This window comes from Lactuca saligna, chromosome 3 (genome assembly GCF_052625555.1).
Source record: "Lactuca saligna cultivar CGN05327 chromosome 3, ASM5262555v1, whole genome shotgun sequence".
Taxonomy (NCBI): domain Eukaryota; kingdom Viridiplantae; phylum Streptophyta; class Magnoliopsida; order Asterales; family Asteraceae; genus Lactuca; species Lactuca saligna.
In genome coordinates, this window is record NC_136419.1 from 181,116,400 (window position 1) to 181,123,720 (window position 7,321).

Genomic DNA, 7,321 nt, shown 5'->3' on the forward strand with positions numbered 1-7,321 from the left:
CTGTAGGTGTTAATGAACTTGGGTGTTCATTCGCTGTATTCCATCCCCCCCATGGTTGCCTTATTTGACTTATATTGCTGAGGAACCCCCGAAGCATGTGTAGTCGCCCCGATGAAATATTCTTAGACTAGGTCCCTTGTGTTAGTTATTTTAGGGACATAAAGTGAGAATAACGGGAATGGGTAACTGGGTTATTGTTGGTTGATAATAATTAATTTAATTATTTATTGTGGGTTGAAAACCCTATATGCTCACCAGGCTCCCAAGCCTGACCCACTCAGTTGATTTATTTTACAGGAAGTGGCGCAAGAGCTTAAGATGGGCGAACATCAAGTTGTTTTGTTTACAAGTCTGTATATGTATATATTTGTTGAAAGACTTGTAATGCTATCGTTTATGCTTTATGATCTGTATCGGAACATGACATCCCGACTTTTGATTATGAAATGAAATCATATTTCTTTATGAAATGTTTTGATAAATATCTATTTTATCATGTTTTGTTTTTGGGAACAAATTCCGCATCTCTTTTAAAATTAAAAGGACTTACTCTGAAAATTATTTTTTTAAAAAGCATAAATGAAATCGGTCTTTTCTGGCCGAGATTTTGGGGATGTCACATCTCGGGAGGAGCCAACCGATAGGGTGCCTTGGCTATCAGAGCCGCACCAGGAACTAGGTCGATCCTGAACTCTACCTGATGCTCCGGAGGTATACCAGGAAGCTCCTCCGGAAAAAAATCAGCATAGTCTCGCACCACTGGAACCTCGCTCACCATCTCTCTACCCGTCTCCCAGGTATCCAGAACATACACGACATATCCCGCGCAACCCTACTGAAGGTAGCGCCTATGCCTCGCTGTTGAACACACTGCAGGTCCACGCTGCGGCCTCTCGCCGTGGATTACCAACTCTCCCCCACTCGGGGTCCTGATCCACACTAGCTACTGTGTACAATCTATCACCACCCCAATAGGTCTCAACCAATCCATGCCTATAATCACCTTGTTCCCCTGCAATGGGATGGGAACCAAATCCACCAAATAGCGCTCCTCGAATAAACTCAGAACACAATCTCTGAACACTGCTGTTGCTCGTACCGATCGATCATCGACAATCTCTACCTCTAAAGGGCAATCCAACATGCCCGAAGACTCATTAAATCTCTTGCTAAGTGCAAGGGAAACAAATGACCGGGTGGCACCCGAGTCAAACAACACCTGAACTGGGATACCGTACACATGGAACGATCCTAACGCATGAACACGTGGCACATATCAATAACACAACATCATAAAAATAAAGATAGAGGGAAAGAAGCATACCCGTCACCACATCCGGTGCGGCGCGTGCCTCCTCTGCAGTCAGCTGGAACGCCCGACTCCTCACCACTGGAGCCTCTGCCTTGCCCTGCTGGCCATCTGTAATCGGCAGGGTAGCTGGAGCTGGCGCCTTAACCGGCGCTGATGCTATCAACTGGGGGTAATTGGCCTTCTTGTGGCCCTTCTGGTTGCAATGGAAACACAGAAACTCAGCCGCCTACATCACAGGTGCAGGGGCGGTACAATCCCGGTTGAAGTGCCCTGACTTTCCGTACTTGTAGCAGCCTGATGATCCTATCTTGCACGCTCCCTCGTGCGCCCTACCGCGTTTCTTACAGCGGTCTCGTCCCTGTTGGCCTTTCGGCCCTGCACCCAAACCCTTGGGCTTCTTTCCAGAAGCCCCCATAACATGCCCCTCTTCTGCCTTTCTCTTCCGGATGTACTCCAAATCTATATCCCTCTCCCTTGCCCTGGTAATCATAGAGTCCAGGGTAGGGCAAGTTGAAAAACTAACATGCTCCCAAATATCAGCTCATAGCATGTCATGATAGCGGGTCCTCCTCATATCCTCGTCACCCGCGTACTGGGGCACCATCAATGCCCTCTCCCGGAACTTGGCGGTGATCTCTGCCACAGTCTCTGTCGTCTGTCTCGTATCTAGGAACTCCCTGGCCAGCTGTTGAAGCTCGACAGCCGATGCAAACTCTTCCCTGAACCTGGTCGCGAAGTCCGACCAACTCATAGCCTCAACAATCGGGGCTCCCAACGAGTCACTCACGGACTCCCACCAATCCTTAGCTCGATCTCGTAGACACCCCGTTGCGAACCTCACCTTCGACCCCTCAGGGCAGGAGCTAATCATCTGTACAGACTCGATGTATGAAATCCATCGTCTGGCGGCTATGGGGTCATTCACCCCGTGAATATCTGGCGCACCACTACCACGGAAGTCCTTGAAGGACAGTGTGCGGGATCCCGACTGGCCAGATGCCATGTCGCTCCTGAATGCCCGGAGGCGATCCTCCATCAACTCTAATATCCCTTCCTTGATCGACCCGAAGATAATGAGGGTCGACTCAAGGATGCCTCTGGTGATCTCCGACGCGATGAACTCGCGTAGCCCCTCATCTACTGGCTCGGAACCTGATCCCGAACCCGATCCCTCTCCTGTACTGCCAACTGCTAGCCTCGAGCGTAGTACCACCATTCTGAAATACAAAATAAATAACAACTGTTAGCGATATTGACACCTCTGGAGGGATCACCCCTACTACACGTTCCCTGGTCTTATCTTGGCCTTCCTCAGTTCGGGTACAGATCGTCTGCTTTCAGTAGTACTGGCCCATACTACCTTCCACATCTATCCGTACCTTCTCTAAGGACTGCCTTGACTCCACCAGGTCCCTTTCACTACCGCTGATCACTGCTACTCTTATCCTAGGCTTTCCCTAGGAAACCTCTGAGTCCACCCAACCTAGTCCTCAGCTGCTTTAGGTCTCTTTGTGATGCCAATCAGCTATTACCTGAATACAATCACATACGACGAGGCTCAGATAATCCTTCGAGTAAGGGACTTATCCCTACAACGGCTAGGACTCAAACAAGAGCTACACAATAGGGTCAAATCCAACACTCTGAGACTATTCAACCATGATCACATGTGACTTAACGTATTCACCTAACAACTAACTTTCATCACTCAAAGTCCACAGAGCACAAAGCAAAGAACATTTGGACAAAAAGGAAACAATCTTAAGCAACTCTATCCTCGTATAGAAGAACTGAACTATCATAAAATGATAAACTCGTACTATCAGGCATAACCTAAACAGGCTATCCTACTGCTGTCTACTCGATTCTAGCATGCAACTTTCATACACTAAAGCACATATAGCAGGCACATTAGGCATCACTCCTAGATCCATAGTCCTACTCTAGCATGCTGTTCTACTGAAACTGATAAGCATATATAAGCTTGTATGGGTACTTTAGGGAATACTTACTTGAGCTTGGCCAATCGCGCACATCACACACTTTGTTCTTCCTTAAAATCCTTTACTTAGCCTTTTAGAAAACATTTTCTTTTTCCAAAATCTTTTAATCGCTCGATTTGAGTTCAAACACCCCCGAAGGTGTGTCCTAAGTGTGCATGCAACCCTAATAAACCTTGGATCTATGTTTGTCTAAATACATGCAAAATAATAATTTTCCAAGGTTCATAACCTATCTAACATGGCATGGGGTACTTTTGAACATAAAAGAATTAGATGAGATTACATACCTTTTCATGAGTTTGATTCCTTGGAGTTTGAGAGCCAAGCACCAATAGTGTGAATGCCTCAAATGGAAATCACAAATCACCACAAACACTTGGAAAACTTTGAGAGAGTGTATACACACTTATAAATTCGGCCACACACAAACACACACACTAGTGGCTATTTCATGCAACAAAAGCATGCTTATATAGTGTACATGATTAGGGTGAAACCCTAATAACCCATGACCTTTCCTTTTCCAAGGATCCATGGGTTAAAAGCTCCATGGATCATCCATGGACTTCCATACAAGCCTAGCCCATTAATAAATGAGTGTTAGCTCACACCATATAAAACCAATAGCCCACAATCTAGTTAGTCTTCCTTTTAATCTCTAAATTAATTTATAATTAATTTAAGACTAAGACTAATTAAATAACATGACTTCATATTAATATATTATAACTTATAATATATTAATAATCATATGTGTATAACTCTCATAAAATTATCCATAAATAGTTCGGGTGAAGTGCAACCCAAATGGACCATGCCGGGTCGGGTCAAGTAAATACCAAATAAGTTATGGACTTAGACACCTTATCCAACAGACTCCTACTTGGATAACTCTAATAACTGTATTTGCCTATATTACTTCAGGAACCAACCAGCAATCGTAGCTCTCGAAAACTCTGTTGAACTATGAAGCGCCATTTTAAGATAAGTGATCATATAATCCTCTATTCTCATGATATCAGCCGGACAAACACATGGAACTATGTCTTGCTTATTGTCTGGCAGTTGTTTCTCGATTTCTGATTTGTTTAACAAAGAACTCAACTGAACACATCAATTAAGTTCTGACCGGGCATGGTACATGGGTCAACACAAAATCATCGAGGGGCCTAGATATCGCTTCTATTTCTAGAAGGAACAGATAAACTTCGACTCATATGCTTGTTCTACTACTTGTTGAATTGTACACAAAAGTACGTTTTATAACATCAAGTTACTGATGCGTTTACGTGCAATCAATGCACAACCAACTCATAGGTAACAACTCATATCTCTAGGTTTGAAGACTTAGATGATATTACCATCTCACGATCACTCGAGATAAATTCCATGAAGTGATACAAGTGAGCGTGGGTTTATTCCAATACTCATAACTTATGAGTACTCATGAACGTTGTAGCAACCATTGCCATGTCTAAACACTTTTAGCCATCTACAAACCCAATTCATGACAATCTTGATTCATACCTACTTCCGACGTATGACCGATTGTGGAGGTTTGAATAAATTAATTATTCTGGAAGTCAAAGCATGCAAAGCTGAAACAATAGTAAATAATTGACAATTATAGCAACACCTTACTCATAAATAAATCACAATTTTATTCATCATCAAATTTCGATTACATTTTACAAGTTTCAGAGAATCTATCTAATCTATAAAACTAATATCATCCCTCAGCCCGATGCGCCTCGCATGCTGAAAATGCTTATCCCTCGTCAGTCCCTTTGTAAGGGGATCCGCAGGGTTCTCATCTGACGATATCCTCTTTGCCATGAGGAGTCCTTCTTCTATCTTGTGTCTTATGAAGTGATATTTTCTGTCAATGTGTCGGGTCTCCCATGATCTCTCGGTTCTTTAGCTAAAGCAACCGCACTATTGCTGTCACAGAAAATTTCCATAGGCTCCTTAATAGCTGGCACAACTCCAAGGTCTCCGATGAAGTTCTTCATCCATATCGCCTCCTTCGCTGCTTCACTGATGCTATATACTCTGATTCACAAGTTGAATCAGCCAACGTCTCCTGCTTGGAACTCTTCCAAGAGATTGCCCCTCCATTTAAGGTAAAGACCCAGCCCGACTGAGAGCGAAAGTTATCCCTATCAGTCTGAAAACTAGCATCACTATACCCTAATACTCTCAAGTCATCACTCCCACCAAGGGTAAGGATCCAATCCTTAGTCCTCCGCAGGTACTTGAGAATGTTCTTTACCGCAGTCCAATGAGCCTTGCCAGGGTTCCCCTGATACCCGCTAACCATGCTCAAAGCAAAGGCCACATCAGGGCGGGTACAACTCATAGCATACATGATCGAGCCAACAGCGGAAGCATACGGTAATTGGCTCATCTCAGCTATCTCTGCCTCTGTACTCGGACTCTGAGTCTTACTCAGCTTGGTATTGCTTTAGATCGGTAAATCTCCTTTCTTGGAATTCTGCATGTTGAACCTTTTCAACACCTTATCCAAGTAGGTACTCTGACTAAGTCCAATTAGTCTCTTACTCCTTTCTCTTAATATCCTTATCCCTAGGATATAGGCAGCTTCCCCTAGGTCCTTCATAGCAAAGCACTTCCCAAGCCAAGACTTAACCTCCTGCAAGGTCGGGATGTCATTTCCTATAAGTAGTATGTCATCTACATACAGTACCAAGAAGCTAACTATACTCCCACTATCTTTGACATACACGCAAGACTCATCTTCACTTCTCGAGAAGCCAAACTCTTTGACCTTCTCATCGAAACAAAGATTTCAGCTACGAGATGCTTGTTTTAATCCATAAATGGATTTCTCAAGCTTGCATACTCTATCAGGGTACTCTGCACTGACAAAACCCTCTGGCTGATTCATGTACACATCCTCAGCCAACTTTCCATTAAGAAAAGTGGTTTTGACATCTATTTGCCATATTTCATAATCATGAAATGAAGCAATGGCTGGCATAACCCTAATAGACTTAATCTCTGCTACCGACGAGGAGGATTCATCATAATCAATACCCCGAGTCTGAGTAAAACCCTTCGCAACCAGTCGAGCCATATAAGTATGCACTTTTCCTTCCATGTCGGTCTTCTTCTTGAAGATCCATTTGCACCCGACTGTTTTACCTCCAGGTACATTGTCAACCAAGTTCCAAACTTGATTGTCATATATGGAGTGTATCTCGCTGTCCATAGCCTCCTTCCACTTAGCAGACTCCGGGCCTGCCATGACTTCCTTAACACTGCTAGGTTCATCCAAATTTACCAGTGTACTATCGCTGATAAATGTATCACCTTCCGTAGTACTATGAAAGCCATAATAAAACATAGGTGTGTTCCTAACCCGTGTGGAACGCCTCAGAGGTACAGACTCGTCAGCTGGCTCAACAGGAGTTTCCTCCTCAGGTTGATTGCTAGTGTCTGAGGTTCCTTCACCAATTGATTCTTGGATTTCTTCAAGATCAATTTGCCTCCCACTGTCTCCTTGGCTTATAAATTCTCTCTCACGAAAGACCCCTCTTCTTGCTACAAAGACCACATTCTTACTGGGTCTGTAGAAGAGGTAACCGAAGGATTTCTGTGGGTAGCCGATGAAAATATACCTTTCACTTCGGGGTTCGAGCTTATCATGAGTTTCACGCCTCACGAAAGCTTCGCAACCCCAAATTTTGATGTGGTCCAAATTGGGAGCCTTCCCAGTCCACATCTCATGAGGTGTTTTGGTAACCTTCTTTGTAGGGACTAGATTAAGGATATGGGCGGTAGTCTCTAAGGCATACCCCCAAAAAGAGATTGGTAGCGAAGCTCGACTCATCATAGAGCGAACCATGTCTAACAAGGTTTGATTACGCCTCTCAGCTACACCATTTAATTGTGGTGTCTAGGGAGGAGTCAATTGTGAGACAATCCCACACTCCTTAAGATAGTCAAGGAACTCGGTACTAAGATACTCACCACCTCGATCGGA